Raw genomic sequence first — 19833 nt, forward strand, 5'->3', positions numbered from 1 at the left:
ATCAACTCTGAATATGTTAAGGACCATTTGTTCGAAAGGATAAAAGTCTGTTCCCGTATTTTAAAAAATCACTTGAGTAATTGCTATTGTTAATTGTGTTTCATAATCCCTGTTATGCACAATGGTAGCCGAGACTAGGGATTTTTAGTCACTACAATAAATCTCGAGAGTTAAGCATTTATAATAATTCAAAAAGTCAGGGTGATCAAAAGGAGTGGCAATACTGAAATCCTTTTTTCTTTGCGGCACGTAGGACGTCCATATTATTCCCTTCTATTATCATCTTTCGATGAGAAGGTCCTCAATTTCATAATCATAACAATTAATGTTGTGCAAGTGATAAAGTTACATTCGCGGGACAACTGTGGTATACGCGGCTTCGCGATATATGCATTTCATTCTTATACAGGGATAATCCGACGAGAGATTGCGTTTAATAATACGCTTCGTTCAATTCATTCCTCAAATTCCTTATTTTTATCTAGATTGATGACTACAAGATTCACCTTAAGGAGGCAGAAACAGCGAAAAGATATAATAGAAACGCTTCCAAGTTAATGGTAGCCAAACATATTATATGTTAGAGGAAGGTACCATGTGAAGGAGCATAAGCAGGTACAAAAATCCACTTTGTTAGATGCGTACGAAAGCCTGTGGATTAGTAGGCAACCTCAAAATACTCGATTAAACTCCGATTTAGGTAATTGCAACTCCAATTTTGTTCACATCAGCCTATATATACCCGTGCACTGAAGCAGGGAACAAGTTGTTCCCGAAATATCGATATTTGCTTAATAAAATAATCACTACTGACAATCAATAATTGGAAGCAGTTCTTCACTCCGTTGTTGACAATATACTCTTCTTCTTTTATAAATCTTTCCGCACTGAGGGGTACGGAGAACAATCTGTGGATCATTGTCTGAAAGGGGGCCATTTTATGTGAATAGGAGTTGTACGAATTTTCCGGAATCGTGTACTGAGTGTAGGCCTCCTATAAATATCGAAAGGGATTCCCTTTTCCGCTCTAATAATTCTTAAATTTAAAATTTTGAGTTCTGTATCGTCTTTTATCTCCATTGATAATCTTAAGTTCCTTCTACCTTATTCAGGAGCTCCACTATCTCCTGTACTTTGTCTTTATGGACAATGGTGGAAATGTATTTTAATTACCTTGCCCAGGTATTGTGGGAGATGGCCTTTCGTTTGTAGATTATTCTCAATCCTATCAACAGGAGCGCTAATATAGAATAAAAATAATAATAATCGTGTGCGCGCCAATCCAATTGGATTTGGACCTTGAAGCGTGTTAGATCACTTCATTCAATACCATAACGGTACACTGCAGTATTAAGAAATATGATCAGACTGCGCCTGCCCGCGACTATTACCTTGGTTTGACCCAGGTACTCATCCACAGTTGAATCGACTGCCATCCGACATGCAGTCGTGATACAATTCTCTCTGCCATCAGTGAGATTGGAAAAACGTAGTGTGGCCTAATCGATTACCCCAAAAAGTTTAAATTAAAAACTCACCGTACATTTTGAAAGGATTAGGTGATGAATTAGTTTTCAATCCCTAACTCCTTCAACGATTGCCTACCTAAATGAGAAACCTAAAGCTAAGCAGTAAACAAACTTTATGTTGAGGGCTGGGCGGTCGCAGTTGGGGGGCAACCTTCAGTTTCATCTGTCTTGTCTCCGCCAAAAGGGGCATTGCCACGATCGACCTACTTTTTGGTAAAACAGAGGCCAATCATGAAATCTCCAAGAAAAATCGCAAATCAAAACATCCCTTAGTTTATCGGTAGAGAACTGAGACAGCTAATGACGTTTATAAACTTGATGCCATTGGCGTGTGGAAAGACGACCAATCGCACAATTATGCGAGCATCTAACAACCCAATGTCAATGGTTCAAATGCCCGATGATCTTATGATTTGCAGGCTTGTTTTGTCATCAACCACAAATATATTTTGCTATAAGAAAATTTTGTGTAACTTTCGCTTTTGCTGCCGCCGACTTGGAATTTGAAGGTCATGCGGGGTTTGAAAGTGGGATCTGGACCGGCTGATAAGAATGAACCAGTGAGCCGCCGGACTTAAGGAGTCTGTGAAAATCTGTCGCCAGCATGACACAGCTTAGTCAGAAGTAGGTGTGTCAGTACGAATTGCAAATATGAGAAATTTTAAATTACGCGAGTAAACGGATGTCAATTTCACAGATGGTAGCGCCTGATTTTGTTTTTTGTTTTTTAAAATCATTTTTATTTTTAAGAAATAGGTAACAATAGTATATAGATTGGAAAAATGAACAATAAAAAAACAATCTTTTAAAATAACAAAAATAACTTAAATCTAATGGCCACTGTGGGCTCTCAAAATTTTTGAATAACGATTTACAGACAGAGAAGAGAAACAGTAAGAAATGAAAATCTAATTTTACAATAAGTTGTCGGGAAATGGTCAAAAACCCGACAGAATTCACTTGGCCTTAGTGGCAAATAAAGAAATATAAAAAGTAATAATAAATATTTGATCGCTTCAAAAGACACTTTTAACTTAAATTATTGTTCTTAAAACTATCATAATTATAGATTTTATATTACACATTTTTTCTTTTTTTTTAAAATAACATCCATACAAAAAAACAAAGAATAATAACGTATGTATTTATAAGTTACAACTGGAGACAAAATCAGCTCCTGTTCAATGTATACATATTTACAAAGCCCCACCAAGAAACAAATGGCAGGACTGAGCACGGCCACCGCTAACCGGCATCCCGCAGCCACCAATACCAAGATTTCTCTTTTTCATCCCGCTTAATGTCAATTGCTCTCGCTCTGGAGTATCTCCAGTCGAATCCCGGAGCCCCCACTGTCAAATTCGGGGGGTATTCTATCCTTTTGTCCGTGGCCCGCCTATGTATATGATACATAACCGGATCACCGGCAGAATCAAGAATTAGACCATTCCTGTCAAGATACACGAACGCTTCGGGAGGAATGAAGCCTGTCGTGAGAGTTTTCTCGAAATACCCATCATTTGGGTAGAACGGCTGCGAAACCCAAGGGTTCTCACCATGCGAAGCAGATCGCACTATATGATTCCGAATCAATCTGACGATAACTGTATCGATTCTTGGCACAGCAGCAGCTGCATACATCACTTCATTAGTTACATAGTGCTCATAGTTTGACGAAGCAGTCCTATTAAGCCCCGTGCAAGCACGCAGACATTTCCTTTCAAAGATCCTTATTTTCTCCATTTGGCTAGCACTCAAATTAAACCAGATAGTACACCCGTAGGTAAGCACCGGTCTAACCAAAGTAAGATAGCAAATAATCTTAACCTTCCGGCTAAGATGTGGAGCATAAAAGAGTCTTCGAAGAGACATGAATGCCTTGCGAGCGCTTTCTAGCGCGACTTTAACGTGCTCGTTAAATTGGAGACGCTCGTCAAGACGCACACCCAGGTATCTAACGCACTTCTTATGAGGAATGCGCTCTGAACTATCCTCGTTCGCGACAATGTGGAAATCTCTCCAATTCCTTTTCAAGTTCCTACTGGCATACGCCAAGGAATTTCGAAACAGAATCGTTTCACACTTTTGCGCATTGATTTTCATCCGCCAACTGTTCGTGAAGAACTTAATATCATTGAACATCTTCTGAAGTTCAACTTGCACCTCAGTTACCTTCTTATGCGCCGTGTAGGCTATCAGATCGTCAGCAAAGGCAACCAACGACCTTTTAGGAGATTTATTAAAATCGAAAGAACTGAGCAATTCGCCGGTAAATACCGCAAAAAGTGTAGGCGCAGTCACTGTCCCTTGCTGTAATCCATTCAGAACATGAAATTCTCTGTTAGTAGTGAGTGGTAGCGCCTGAGGATACGGATACTTTTTCACTTTCGCGGGTGAATAAAATTTGATAGATTCGCTCCGAGCTAAGATAGGGCAAACCTAAGGAGGTCTCAAATCAAGTGTGGGACAAGGTCAAACGAGGAGGAGCATATCCGATGCATGAGGACTGCACGTACTGCAAGGAGTGTCGGTAAGATATACACCTGCTTAGTTTGAATTGTGTTCGGTTCCCACCGGGCTCAGTGACAGAGCCGAGATTTCTGTTAATTGTGAAAATAATTGAATCCTGGCTGCTTCAGTTATATTGGCATTTGTAGTAATCGAATCAACTTGGGTTCTTTGAAGTTGTTTTGTCAGTGGCGTCCGTGCATTCAGCACCTAAAGGTTTGTCATTCAATTCATATTCATTGTCTTCAGCGCAGCTATTGCTCCGGCCAGCGACTCTTGTTTCCTTTCTAAACGATAAGTGGCCGAGAAATTTAGAGATATTTTTTATGACCCAGCCTTAAACTGGGCTTCTAATTATCATAAGTAACTAGTGATGCTATTCGACCAGAGGAACTTTGGAGACGTCTAAATATTTATGCATTTACGTCCAAAAATGAAATGAAAATCAATCTTGATCAAGATTTGTAAATGGCAGATTAATGCTATTATTTGAATGAATGTCAGAAGTAAGTTGCATCTCACTACGTTGAGTTTTCCATATCTACTCAAATTAAGTTAATAATAATATATTAAAATTTTTTTGGGCGGAAATTGACTGCAAAACCCCTTTAAGTTTATCCTAGAATTACAGAAATGCATCAAGTTTGATCAAAATCGTTCTATTATTTATAAAGTTGCAGCAGCTCAAAGCTATCTTTTCCGTATAAATTTGCTTCAACCCCAAAATACTAAATATCAATATACATTAAAGTGAATAGTTTGACATGCTAAATATACATATACATTACGGGCTACGTACAAATGGGGCAGTTCTATGCTCAAATATACTTACATAACAAGTCGGGAAACCGGAAGCTGGACGCTTTAGGTACGAAAGGTTTTGTGTATTTCTTAGTACATAGCACGTAATACATCCATATATTATGTGAGAGTATCCACTTTCGGGTGATATTGACATTCATAGTCTTCAATTTTCAAAGAAGCAACAAATTTGAGGTATTATATCTTTGTTAGTAATAGTGCGATTTCCACCACCAGGTTTATCCTCACCTGAGTTGCAAACGCAGAGCTGCATGCGACCAGGCGCGTGTCATGGGTTGCGGATAATGACATGACCCACCGGGTCAGCTACGAATATCGCAAGTTAATCTTGTAAATAAGTAGCCGCGGACAAGCAGAACGTTTCCCTTTGTGTTCGTCCTGCCTTACCGATTCTTCCCGTTCAGGGGGAGTAAACCTCCTTAACAAATCCGTAATCCGGGGTGAAGGGATCGACGCGCCTATCGGATGAATTGCAGTGACGTTACACTGCATTTCAGCGGCTGCCCTCCAAATACCTTCCCTACCTTTGGAGGTAACCATGGGGCATTGCAACATTGGGGCTCTGTTGCAGGGTTGACTGCTTCCCCAATACTCGTGGGAATAAAATTGGGGAAAACAATTTAAATTCTCTTAATGGGACCCCAGGGACACGAAGACAGTACCCAACACGGTTAAGGGTCGTTCAACAACATCAGAGCGGCTCTTCGCCCTTGGAAGTTTTGGCGGTTATGCCGTCAACCACCAGGGACGGGAGATCTAGGCGTCGTATGGTTTGGACGAACCAACTCAACGAATTTATCGTCCGCGCCTATTACCGTGTCACGGATTTGGAACGGAATCCATCAGGGTACAGACATCGACTACATGACGCGTTCATAACCCGATTTCCGGAGCTAAGTCATGTTCCGGAACAGAACGTCGTCAACCAGTACCGGGTGATAGTGAATAACAACCGAGTTGCCTTACCAACTAGGCAACAAATCTTCCAAGAGGTTTCACTTGAGCTCGGGCTGGAGTCATCAAATTACCGGACTAGTCAAAGGAGTAACACAAGTACTCCACCTGTAAGGCACTCCATGAATCCAGTAGTCAGGAGCAGCTTAGTAACTGGGGATGTCGACCCAATTTATAATGAAGCTTTGACCGCATTCCAGGTCGCATTCACAGAGTATGCTGAGATTCTCCCAGACGCTAGGCCAAAGATCCCAAAACTGAAGTTTACTTCGGCAACTACTAACATCATTGCTGCCGTTGACAGAATTTTGGCTGATCGTTTGGCTAGCGAGATTACTGCTACAGAGGTTCACAGCCTGATCTACGTTGCAGCTGCCACAGTTATTCGTCTCCATAACCAACATCTTAGAGCAAATAACAGAGGTATGCGCAGAAGGACTTTACCGTTCTGGGTGTTTCGACTCAACAAAAGAATCGAAAAGTTGAGAAAGGAGATTGGTCGTGTGACGCAAGCACTCTTTGAAAATCCATCACCAAGAGTGCACACATGCATTGCGAACATCATTGGAAACTACCATCGTCCAATGATATTCCAATCGAAGAAATCCTCGAGGTGCTGAAGCAGAAACTTGCGGTATGCTCCAATCGCATCCGTAGGTATCAGAAAAGCTTTCAACGAAGGACAGGCAACACCTTGTTCTTCCAGAACCAACGGGGATTCTACAAAAATCTCACCAACTCAGATAGGGAAAGTAACCTCAATCTGGATCAGGCAGAAGACTTCTGGAGAAGTGTTTGGAGCGAATCCAGCCGTTGCAATTTAGAAGCAGCGTGGCTCCCACACCTTATGCGTTCATGCGAGGCCCTCCCCGAAATGACCATGCCTGACGTAACTGAAGTCGACGTTAAAGCAGCCCTTGACAAGGCAGGTAACTGGAAGGCGCCAGGAGTTGACAAGATTCACAACTTCTGGCTGAAGCGGTTCAAGAGCACTCACAGGATATTGGCAAATCAATTTAATCAGATGATTGCCGATCCTGATTTAGTTCCACCATTTTTCACCAAGGGGATAACTTTCCTCATCCTCAAGGAACAGGGTGCCTCTTGCCCTTCAAAATGTCGACCAATTACTTGTCTTCCTACCATCTACAAGGTCTTCACTTCAGTTCTGTGCGCGAACATCTCAAAACATCTTGATGTTCATAAATTGATAGCTGAGGAGCAAAAAGGATGCGCAAAAGGCTCCCGAGGCTGCAAAGAACAGCTTATAATCGATACGGTAGCTGTAAAGCAGGCTGTCCATCAGAAACGAAACATCTCGACAGCCTACATCGATTATAAATCAGCCTTTGACTCCATATCACATTCGTGGTTACTACAAGTGTTACGCTTGTATAAAATCAACCCGAATGTCGTTCTTCTTCTGAGAACAGTAATGAAGAATTGGAGCACGAAGCTATCGGTATCCTCACAAACATCAGGCGAGATACCAATCAGGCGTGGCATTTTCCAAGGCGACTCTCTAAACCCACTGTGGTTTTGTTTGGCTTGGAATCCGCTATCCCATCTTTTGCATGAAAGCAAATACGGGTTCCAAGTCAAGCATGGCATATTGTCGAAATGTACATTGAGCCATTTAATGTACATTGACGACATCAAATTGTATACCAAAGACGAGAACCAACTTCGCTCCTTGCTGGACATCACCATCCAGTTCAGCAGGGATATCGGCATGCAGTTGGGTTTGGAGAAATGTCGCATAAAAACAATTGTTCGGGGAAAACACACCGACAACGAAGGATACAGCCAAAATAATATCCGAATTGAGGGCATGGATTCGGACGACGTCTACAAATACCTCGGCATATTGTAAGCAACAACACCTGCTGTGGCAATAATTAAATCCAAGTTGCTGGGGGAATTTGAGCGGCGTCTGGATCTTGTCCTTAAAACTGAGCTGTACGGGAAAAATAAAGTCATGGCAATCAACACCTTTGCCATTCCCGTCCTTCTATACCCTTTCGGTGTGATACAGTGGAGTAATACCGATTTAGAATCTGTCAATAGACGGGTAAGGGTAGTTCTTGCAAACAACAACATGCACAATAGAGCTGCCGAAAAATTGAGGATCACTATCCCACGTCATCAGGGAGGAAGGGGGGTACTTGATTTAAAAACGTTGCACTACAATCAAGTGCATTCTCTTCGTGAGTTTTTCTATGAGAAACAATCCTCTAGCCAAATACATCAGGCTACCGTCATGGCAGATAATAAATTATCTCCTTTGAACTTGAGAAGCAGAGAATGGGATCCCATGTCGAATGTTACTTCAGTCCAACAGAAGATCGACATGTGGAAAGAGAAACCCATTCACGGAGGTCATATCAAAAATTTGTTGTTGTCAGGCATTGACATCGAAGCCTCCAACAAATGGTTGACAAATGGTGTACTTTTCTATGAGACCGAAGCATTCCTAACTTCAATTCAGGATGCTTCGCTCCCAACAAAAAATTATAAATGGTACATTCTTCACGACTCCTCAGTCACCAACTCCAGCTGTAGGTTATGCAACTGTGAAGAGGAGACCATCCAGCACATAACATCTGCGTGCAGGATGTTGAGCGGTACCGAGTACACCAATCGTCATAACTCCGTCTGCAAGATTCTCCATCAAAACCTTGCGTTGAAGTATAACTTAGTGGCAACCTACCATCCTTACTATAAGTATACTCCGCAGAGAATCTTGGAAAATGATCGGGTCAAACTACTGTGGGATCACACTATTGCCACCGACCACAGTGTTAATCATAACAGACCCAATCTAGTTCTGCTTCTGAAGGAAGAACGAGCGTGCTTTATAATCGATGTAGCCGTACCGTTGGACCGGAACACTGTTGAAAAACAGCACGAAAAAATCCGGAACTACGGCCCCTTGGCAGACGATATGAAGCAGACTTGGAGACTACAAAAGATCCAAGTAGTCCCAGTAATAATTTCAGCGACGGGATTAGTCCCGCAGAACTTACATAAAACGCTGAACACGCTCGATCTTAGGGCTGGACTATACATGGAGATGCAAAAAGCAGTTATCCTTGCAACCTGTGCTATAGTCCGAAGAGTCCTGTCCGGTAACAATCTGACCTAATGGGTTTCAGTCTTGATCCGCACTGTCTTCAATATAAGATCCATGTGTCTGTAATGTAGGACCTCCGCGTCATTGGCTGAAGTGTTTGCGACAATCGGGATGTAGTAATACATTTTCGGATGGTCGCACACACTTTGCGCTAAAACGCATCATCGCTGTAATGCGGGCCTTTGGATGTTGCCTTCAGCCCATCCTTAGGTTGGTCGCCCCTCGGTCCGGTTGGGCGGGAAGAGGGTCCGTGGGCTTTTTGAACTATATATACATAATAAAACAAAATTGTAGCTGATTGTGGAGCTGGCAAATGCTAGATTACACACAATTGATGTTCATCATATAGCTCATATTGGGTCTAAATTTCGTCTTTAGATTGTGATTGTCTTGATATAAACTTCATTGTATTGGTTTTCCGGGGTTTGCTATGGTTTCTATATTAGTTTATCGTAAATCGATTTGTCTTTTTAAGGTTTTGTGTTAGAACTACTAAAAACGGTTCACACTTTACCTGCTTTTTTTATCTGAAGGTGTAAATTTTCAAGAAACATTAGCACATGTGTAGGACTTTCACTTTTTAAAACCAAGCTTGTCCTGTTTCCCGCGGAATCACCCTCAAGTATTACATCATAGATTGGACACATCTTTGCCTCGTCCTTTACCCATCGTTTGCACTAATAATCATGCCGCTTTTCACCCATATATTTCTCTTAGCTTTCACTGATCCCCCCTTCCCAATTTGCTAACTGCATTATGGCTTTCCTGGGCGCTCAAAAATTTCCGTAAATAGAATTCTCTCCAAGCTGTTCCTTTCCCCTGTAAAGACAATGGGAAAAGCAAGCGACCACTGAAACTGTGAGGTGAGCTGACTAGTTTAAAGCTACACAGATATTTCCGGTATCTCCAAGTCCCGTTATAAATTGCCTCAGATTCTAGTTTATCCTTCCATGCCTTTTCTGTGCGCGGACCTTAATGCTGGGATCGGCCAATAAATTCCAATTTGTCATGTGCCGATCAGAAGAGGAGTCGTTCCTATTTTAGATACGCGTTATCTTCTCGACTGAAATGTGGATCGGCATCGTTCCGGCTATCGCGTAAGCTACACCGTCTGAGAAGATTCCGAATTCACAATACACTTCTAAGGCGTACCTCCTGTAAACCGTACCCATGATGTAGTATATAGTGCAGTTCCCCCATAAAGCTACAAGTGCCCAATAAGCATGTATGGCAGATCTGTATGACGATGATTCAGCAGGACGTTTACCAGCTTTTGGCAACAACACTGGCTTTTGGCGTGTGCATACCTCAGCAAATCCATTCCATCCACTAGACATACCTCAAATATCTCCACACAAACATCGACTCAACACACAATTTAAGAACTGGATTTGGCATTCCATCAAGTCCGGTGTTCCCAGCCTATTTCAAATCTCCATCACTTCTTCAGTCGCTACTCCGGGTATTACTACCACGTCTAAAGGCTTCGCACTTGCCATCAATTATTTTCAGGAGGATATCTGGGCATGTAATTAACGGAGCTGCCTGACCCTTGAATCTTCCCATTACAATCTTAGGTTTATATCTTCTTCTGCGTAGAATTGTTTGAAACAGCCCATCGTGTTTCGCTTTATAGGTAACTTGGTCGAGCTTCCTTGTAGATATGTTCCTTGACCAACTGATCAATCCTCAGCCACTGCTCTCTGGACTGTTCTTCTGCTTTGACGCCGACCGAAGATCAGACGGTTTACTGTTCCAGAGATTTTCGTCCTTTCATGCCCTTTTCCCCTAGTGGAAGCTTCATGGGGGTTGTTGGTTATGCTCAACCGAGAAGAGACCTTCGGGCCTCGGCATGATGTTACGTTTCAACACGGATGCCGGGCTTCTTAGTTCGGTAGAGATTTAGGTAGGTCTTGCATCCACCAGTATGAATGCTAAGCCATGCACTTGGTATAGACTGGCACCGTTGTTGCTTGTCTCAACGGTGCTCTGAATGTGGTCACAAAATCAATCCGTGTCTTAAGAAGGCCGTGGGATTAAGTCGTCTAGACAGGTGCTCACGTAAAACCCTCAAGGACTCACTGTATAACATTGTCATTGCATGCTAACAAAGTCGCCCCCATATCAGTTCCCCATATATTTTTACCAGGGTTTTTATGGGGTTTACTGTTATAAGCACTTGCACCTCCGATTCGTGGGTCGATGGGAGAGTATGGTCTTGATCGACTTTACAATGACTGATGTGAATAAACTTCATTTTCCCACCGCAAGTAAAGCTTTCTTGAACTCAGGACAGTTCCTTCCGCAATATGCCGGTTGACCAGGGCCTCTTTTGTACAACATACACTTCTGCTTCTGTTGCTTCTGTCAAATTTCCAGGGAATGTTACCTTTTTCCCTGCACCAGTCAGAACGACCAGAGTACTACATATATTCTAGTAGTACTATATGCTAGATGTGCCTAAAACAGACACTTGAAGTAACCTCATCAAAGAGACCTACCCTCTAAGACGACAAAACACTTACGTAATACGAATCTTTCCAAAGCGTGGAAGCTATGTCTGCCTCTGTTGGTAGGCAAGAAGTTGTCAACATTTTGCCATTGTCTGCTGGGTTATGCCTATTGTGCACGAAATTTGGTGAAAAGGCGGGAACTATGAACATTTACTTTCTCTCAAAATTACTGTATCCTAAGAGGTAAACTGTCAGTATCACATTGAGGCGAATAGTCCCACAATTACACATTACAAACGATGTTTAAATTAAACCACCGTGCACCCAAGTATTCTTACATGAAAAATCTGCAAAACTTTTTTAAGATGTCCTTCCCTGTTTTCATGTAAATTAGTGCTTTTTAAGTGTGACTTAACGAAATTGAATATTGTTGAAAATAAGGTGTTGGTAGTTAGTTATACTTTACTATTCCATTCATAATATTTCCTCCGTCTTTAGTTGTCGCATTTGAAGCAAAGAAGAATGAATTACAGTGTCCCCTCTTTGGTCTTTTGCTTTATACCGCAGGAAGCAGGAGTCCTTATGAAACATTGTATAGCATCTTTATTTTTTCTCCTTTTTTCTTATTCGCATTTATTAGTTTCAAAATGAATGAACTTTGAAATTTTCGATAATTTGGTGGTTTGTAATAAAATAAACTATTCAAAACCCGACTGGGTGGCTATGGAGGCAGTATTCTTGAAGACACACCTCTCAATTGTCAATATTGTTGGCGTTTAATCAAATCCCTTTTCTTTAACATTGAATACATTCTATGGCTTTTTCTCCTACCACCATATCTGATTCCAAAGTTAGGTCGACCACATTTATAACGTTCTAGTCTAGACTGAAGAGCATATAATAACATATTGATGGAAAGTTTCGTACAGGGAAGGATCATAAAAGCAACTAGAGATAAGTCCACGAAGCTTCTCCAAATTTCACATGCAAGCAAACGTAAATATTTGATGAGCAAACCGGGCGTCGGCGACACCAACAGCAAGATTTTTGTAACTTTCTCTATCGTGTCACTGGCTGTAAACCACTAGCATACAGAGTATGAAATGTTATATTCTTCAATGCCAATAATACTTGTAAAGAATGTTTTCATTTGGAGTAAAATTTCAATGGGCATTTTCGAACTCTTCGCATTCGAATATATAAGAATTTAATGAATCATCGAACACCCGCATAATATTTCAAAAGCTTTGCAGACAAAAAACAAGCTGGTTTTTACATCAACCCTCCGCATTGGTAGCATCAATGCTTCACATAAATGATTGATCGCAACCAATTCTGTTATAATTCGCAGTAGGTTTATATAGCATGTTAGAATTAACACATGGTACAATGGAATCGTTTCATAACATCTGAGACCATAAAAAGACAGTTCTTAATACACTCCCTTTAATTTCTTTCATCCTGAAAATTTGCTGCAATTAAAGCCGGAAAACGAGATTCACCATCATCCCATACACACCCTAAAAATATTTCTAAAATATTAATTACATTTCTAAATTTCTGAGTATGAATTATCAATAAGTCAGTAACCCACGCGACGTAAATATTTAATTTATTGTGGGGAACGCATGTTACAATAGACAAGAGCAACGATAGTAACTTTAAAAGTCGAGAAGACGTTTTGCTGTAAGCCAACATTTAAAGTTTCATTCATACCCCTTGCCGAACATGCAACATACCTACAGCCATATGTGCAGTTCGTGAGAAATTAAAGTCCCCACAGATTACTGGTTTGTGCCCTGCAAACCTACCAAACCAGTTTAGCTCACCCAAATATCAGTGCATGCTGAAATACACGTGTCCCGGCACAAGCCTTCAACTAAATACAAAAATTTCCCACCCTCGCTCCACCATATTGCACAATTTAAAAGAAACGCATAAACACTAAACCGTATCCTAGCCACGTCTATAAGGAGCTTTTCCATCGCTTAGCGAACAGTAGCAAACGGAAATTCCTTCTTTCTGTCCCCTCCTTGGCTCGTTGTCTCGTGACTGTTCCCGTTATCACTTCACCACTCCTTTCGCCGGGGTACACGAAGGGACTATTTTCAGTTTCATATTTTTTATTTTTTCCATGGGAATGCATCTATACTCCCTGCGGGTGTGTGAAAATGCGATCCGAGTGCAGCGCGTGCAAGTGTGGACATGCGCTAACACACCCTTGGCGACCGATTCATCCCTTACCCGGCACTCCTTTTGGAAAACTCCCTGTTTGGCAGGATAAGCGGAATGTTGACGGAAGTAAATCAGTTGATGGCATGCAAGAAAGCTTCAGCTGATAATGTGGGTGGTTGTGAGTGGGTGATGCAATCAGGCCGAAAGGAGGGGTTGTAAACATGTCTTATATAATGGAGCCGTTGGGGAAATATTCGAAAATAGTTAAGGTTGGTTGGATTCTGTGCTACTAGAATTGACACGGAATATTCTGATGGAAAAACGCTTTGCTGACTAACTAAAGTGTATCATATTATTTTTAGATCGTCTGAGAATATTTTTTTGAAATTTATTTTATAAAAGTGTTCAGGTAATTCTATTGCATTTGTAGTTTTTTTAATCTTATCTCATTTTAATCATTAGATTAAAAGAAGAAAGCTCTGTTTAATATGTCGATGAATAAAAAACAACCAAACGAATATGCTAAAATTTGTTTTGAATTAAATTGCTTCTTTCGTGGTTTAGGTGGTAAAATGAGTGTAAAAAATAGTGACTGGTTGACTGTTGACTGTCACCTTATATCTAAACGGCAGCACAGCGTTGTGAAACGTTGATCCACTACTATTATCTTACTAGACTTCATCAACTTCTTGGCCAAACTATCTGGCAGAAAATACATTTTAGGTCCACTACTATTTTAACTTCCCATAGAGGATCTTGGTTACTTTAATCAGTTGGTCTTAGGCGCTTCTCCCCTGTAATTTCCCCGGTAGACTGCCATTTGATATCTTTTCCTTCGTTTCCTATTACCTTCTATTACCTTGGTGGCTATGCTTCATCACAGCGAGGCTCTATACGAGACCTCAGTGTAACTTTCGATGACAACCTCCACTTTGACTGACACTGCTGTCAGCAATCGCGTTTTCAGAATGTCTGGCTTCATATTAGGTACTTGTTCTGACTTTGACACCCTTTAACTTCCCCATTCGAAAAATCCTTGTTTATATTGCTCTTTCTGCCTCTTTTCCGCAACTGTAAAGTCTTGTTCTCGAAAAAGTTCGACGTAATTTAACTCGAACCCTCTTTTGATCTTCCTTACCTGCAACTACTAACCTCACCTATTATAATACTAACTTCACCTAATATAATTTTAAGTGGAGGATAAGCATCTTATTTTCTCTTCCTTCTAGGAATAATATTTAATTGAATTTTATATTTTTATTATCCTTTTTAAATAAATGAATAAATAAATTTACAGAAAAAAGGGAACAAAACGGGATAGTATCTGAATAAATCCAACAAACAGTTAACCATAATTAATGTTAGATCGGAACATCTGAAAGTATTTTCTTTTGAATCTCATCATAACTGGTGGCAGATTAGAACAATTGAAAGTGTGTTCATTTTTCACCCTGAAACAAAGTTGACTTAAATTCCAACCTTACCAAGAAAGCGCAAACTTGCACATCATGAGGTGAGCATTGCGACGTGCTTATTACCTTCCTTTGAATGCAAGAATATCGACAGGATCTAGTATTGGTCGAGCTAAGATTCCTCTATTTAACAAACTTTGATCAGCTCTCAAGAAAGAGCTAGTCCTAATGTGCAGAACTCAGATATATAGAGTCTCAGAAAAGCATAAAAAGGAACGTAAAGAGCGACAAACCTGTTGAATCTTTGCTTTCAATCATAAATATCGCAGCGGACAACGTGGAATTGATCCGTTAGGGTCCAAAGGAGTTCTTTACATACTAGAAAGGAAGCAGATCTTCAGCATTTTCGGAAAAGTCAATTGAGGTAAACTGTCTCAAGGAGTGAACAGATGAAGAGGAAATCTCTTATTTACTGTGATTTCTGCTAATGGGCAGCTCAATATGGCAATTGGAGGACGGGAAACTACTCGCGCAAACATTTGTTTTCCTCTCGTAGCTGTTGTATCTAAGTTACCGCATGCGAAGAAATGAACCCGCTAGAATGTTATCTTTAACAATCTTTGAAAAGGAAATATGCGAACCCTAACAAGGTTTTTAACGGAGCCCTCCACAATAAACTAGCACCTAGAAAGCGGAGGTGGCCACAGCTATATGCAAAGGACTTTAGATTTTGTTTTAGTCTTGAGTCCGACATCCACTTGATAGAGGACCAAATTTTTTTTTCGGTTTCTGGTCACCAGACCATTCTGTTCTGGGCTAGAGGCAAAATTCAGAAAAATAGACGACTTGCGATTTTGTCCAGGACAAAGGCAACTCCGACGCTGCCTCACCTCTACCCTGGGACCAGCGGGACTAAAGTGGTTCTGGGTGCTGTTTGCCCCCTTATATACAATTCATAGCATGCCATGGGTATGAATTATATTCATGTTACAAACCGCCTAGTAAGTTCAGGTCGAGGTTTATTAAACTCTGATTAAGGATATGAGGGAGTCCTGAGTCCGACATGCACTTAATGGTGGACTGGGCCGTAAAGAAATTTTCTTCCTCGATTTCTAGTCCACGGACGTCTCTGTTCTGGGCTAGATGAGTTGCTTCTACCCTGGACGAAACTGCAACTCGTCTATTTCAGAAAAGTTCAAAGTGGAGTCTGCATAATCATTGCCTTTGAGGATCGTAGGCGTACTATATAAATTTACAAGTGGATTTAGGAAACAATATTCATCATTACCAGCATATATATTAATATGGCATCCATTTTCGCTGTGACACTTACTAAGACTACTATTTAAAAAACGATTAACATCTGGGAACCCTTCAGTCACGCCCTACAAAGCAGCGTTACCTCTGCCCTGAACAACAATTCATCGTTTTTAAGGTTTTGTGAGTAGTAGAGATTTACTCGGAAACGGGTGAAGCTATTCTCACGACATTAAGTGAGAACATGTGGTCTGAGTTTTAAGACGAGGCTGCCCATATATACGAAAGTGAGATGTAACATTTTTTCCATAGAATACGGTCATTTGTGGTATCAAACGAAGGGGTCGGATTAATACTTTTCGAAACTGGTCTCGTTGGTGGTCAATGGGGGTGGGGGGTCAAAATATATGCGCCGAAAAGTACAACAGGTCACGTTTTAAAAACCTGTCCAACCGAAAAATCTGAAAAAATTCACAAAAGTGCTTCCATTCGAAATCTGGGGCTCAAAATACATTTCGCGCTGATATCTCATCAAAAAAAGTTGATAATAGCATATTATTAGATTTTAAAAAGTTCCCCAAAGAAACCCCTTAAGTTCATCTTAGAAATACAAAATTTGGCACCGTTATAAGTGATAATATAATACACAATTTTGTAAAGTATGAAGGAAGTGCAGTTTTTGTAAACTTCTTTTTGTATTGTTTTGTTGTTCTCCATCGAAAACTTGGTACTCCAGCTAATCCTACATATTTTCAAAAGCATTTAAGCTGGGTGATACTGCGGACCAATCAAATTGGTTTATTGATTCTGAGCCCTTCTCTGAAAACCTTACCTATTGAAATGGGAAGGACTGTTGCTCTCTATATATTATAGTTTACTTAGTCTTACATTCTTTCATAAATTCGTTTTGAAGCTTCCATTAACACGCCTTTGTGAAATAATTAGATCCTTCTTTTGTAAACCATAGTGAAAGATCGCATCGGCATGGAAGCAGAGCGTTTGTCTGTCTGAGGAAATAAAATTTTGCCTTCCTTCAGTTCCAGTACGTGGCTCCGGAAAACGCTAAATATGAGAAACCTTAATGTACCGCAGACTTGACTTTTATTTCATTTGTATTTTAATATTAGCCTTTCCCTGATATTTTTTAAACCGTTCGTTTGATGCCGTTTTTTTTCAGATTTTGTCATGATTTCCCTTACAGAACTTTCAGAACTTCCGGCGATCTTGAATGTGTTTTGTTGCTCCAGCTCTATTATAGGCCTTGCTTATTCTTCCCTACATTGCTGAGCATAAACTTTTCAATCTTTAGCATTCTTTATGCAGTTAGTAAAAATAGACGGACCACGACCTTCCCCTTCTAATCTTACGCAAATATATGATTACCATTATTCCCTTGATAGGACATATCGTGCGATCGATAAGGTTGCTGTTTGACTATGTGGGAAATATCGATTTCAAGAGTTCGCAACAATCTCAAAAGAGAAATTTCTTCGAGCAAAAATAGAAGACATTGAGTTAATGAATTAATGCTAAAACAGTTGGTAAAATGGTAGACGAACTGAAGGCCAATTACAATTGCGGTGATTTCAATGCGTCGTTCTCTGAGAAAGGCAGTAAACTAAAAAATCGGAGGCATACGACGTTTAGTTCGCAAACACAGGAAATCCTCCAGATCAATGATGGACATCACATTTATTAGCAACAAGAGAAAAGACTGGAGCCTACTAGACCAGACGGTTACCGGACAGGACTCCTGTGACTATAGCGCAGATTGCAAGAGTAACCGCTTTTTGCTTCATCATGTATAGTCCAGCCCTAAGATCGAGCGTTTTCAGCACCTTATGAAAATTTTGCGGGACTAATCCCGTTGGTGAAATCACGACTGGGGCTACCTCGATCTTTTGTAGTCTCCAAGTCTTCTCCCTAGTGGGTGAAGCAAAGGAGGGAGGGGATAACCAGCATATTGCGAGAAATGGTAAATGCCTGAACGTTGACTAAAATGAGAAAATGAGGTTTTTTTTCAAATAAATCTCAATCATTGTGTTGGTCGCTCAGGATTTACTTGAGCAGACCACCTACGAATCGAAGATGGAAATTTACATTACCTTCTGAGCCGCTGTGGCTCCTTCACAGTTCAAAGTGGGTTGCCTCGTGGCCGCTGTGGGTATAGTCTTCACTGACGCACCAGAATATTCTACGTACCAGTGTAGGGCTGAAATATGGACCCACTCTTCGGAAAGGTGTTTACATCACCCGCGTTTGCCAGGGCAATGTCCAACTACTCAAAAGTCTCTAACAGATTGCGCTCCTTGCATTTGTTTCTTCTACCCCACTCAAATGCCCAAGTGCCCTGCCTTTGGACTTCATCCTTTTGTTTCGGGAACAAGATTGATTTCGTCGATAGTGTCAGACTTCGTGGGGCGTAGCAGCTGTGCATATATACACTACCTATTATCGCCTACACAAAGCTACTGATTGCCTGATTGGTTGGCTTGTCGGCCGGTGGGTAAATGAGGTGCCATATCTCTCTCGGTGATCACACCTATCAGTGGTGGGATCAATAGTTGCAAGACATGTATGCACCTCACACAAGAACCATGTTTTTTGGTGGGGAAATTAGGGGCTTAAACTTCCGACATGCGGAGTTGTTGCATACCAATGGAAGTGATAGACCCCGCTCCTGTATGGTGGTTTTGAAAGACCTCCAAGCCATCTTCATTAACGACCTACGTGATAGCAACGCCACAATGTTCAAATTGACATTAAAAAGCCAACAGAGAGATAAGAAGATTCTATGCTGCTCTGCTTATTCCCTTTATGACGTAGGCAAAGTTCCCAGTGGAATATTTATCAGAACTAACCAATAAGCGAAAAGTAAAGGCATGGGAATAATAGCAGGATATGATGTTAACGTCCTCCTTATATGTTGCCAAGTTAAACACCAACACAAGAAGATCGAGACTACTGAAGTATCCGGTAGGAACCGAATTGAAGATTTCCAGATTGGGTAATGAACTCACTTTCTCCAACGTAGTGAGGCCAGAGGTCATCGACATCTCGGTGGCATTCCCTGACATTGCGGCTCTTGTCGGAGAGTGGAGAATATCAAACGATATCACGCTCTTGGATCACAGGTACATTGATTTCGTAATGGACCTCCACCCATTCCATTTCGGAATCCACATAAGACAAATTGGGCGACGTTCAAAACAGACCTGACCGCCCGAGAAGACGAGGGAGGAGACGCATCAAATCCATTGCTGGAATCGAGAAAACCACCCAGATGTTCACAACTAATATGCGACAAGCATTCGAAGAGAGGTGTTCACTCATGATGCCAAAGAAAGGTAAAACACCATAGTGGAACTCGGATTTGGTGATCGACAATGCTCCCTCAACCGAGCTCTAAAGTTTTATTCAGCCGTTTGCTAGATTTGGTACAAAGAGATTCAAAAACCTCTAAAGAAGCACAAAAGGTTGGCCAAACGATCATCATGGAGACGCTTTCGCAAAGATACCAACTCTATTGATGCACCCTCAAAGCTAAAGCGGATCTTTGTCAAAGAAGGCAGCCAGCAGTTGGGTTATTT

At 41.0% G+C, this 19833-nt stretch overlaps 1 protein-coding gene across 1 annotated transcript in view; it reads right to left on the reverse strand.

The window, feature by feature from the left end:
* The window catches only part of LOC119654824 (probable nuclear hormone receptor HR3), a 449138-nt gene that overhangs the window by 410408 nt on the left and 18897 nt on the right, over positions 1-19833 (reverse strand). The window lies entirely within an intron of this gene.

The sequence above is a fragment of the Hermetia illucens genome, chromosome 1, assembly GCF_905115235.1.
Source record: "Hermetia illucens chromosome 1, iHerIll2.2.curated.20191125, whole genome shotgun sequence".
Classification (NCBI taxonomy): Eukaryota; Metazoa; Arthropoda; class Insecta; order Diptera; family Stratiomyidae; genus Hermetia; species Hermetia illucens.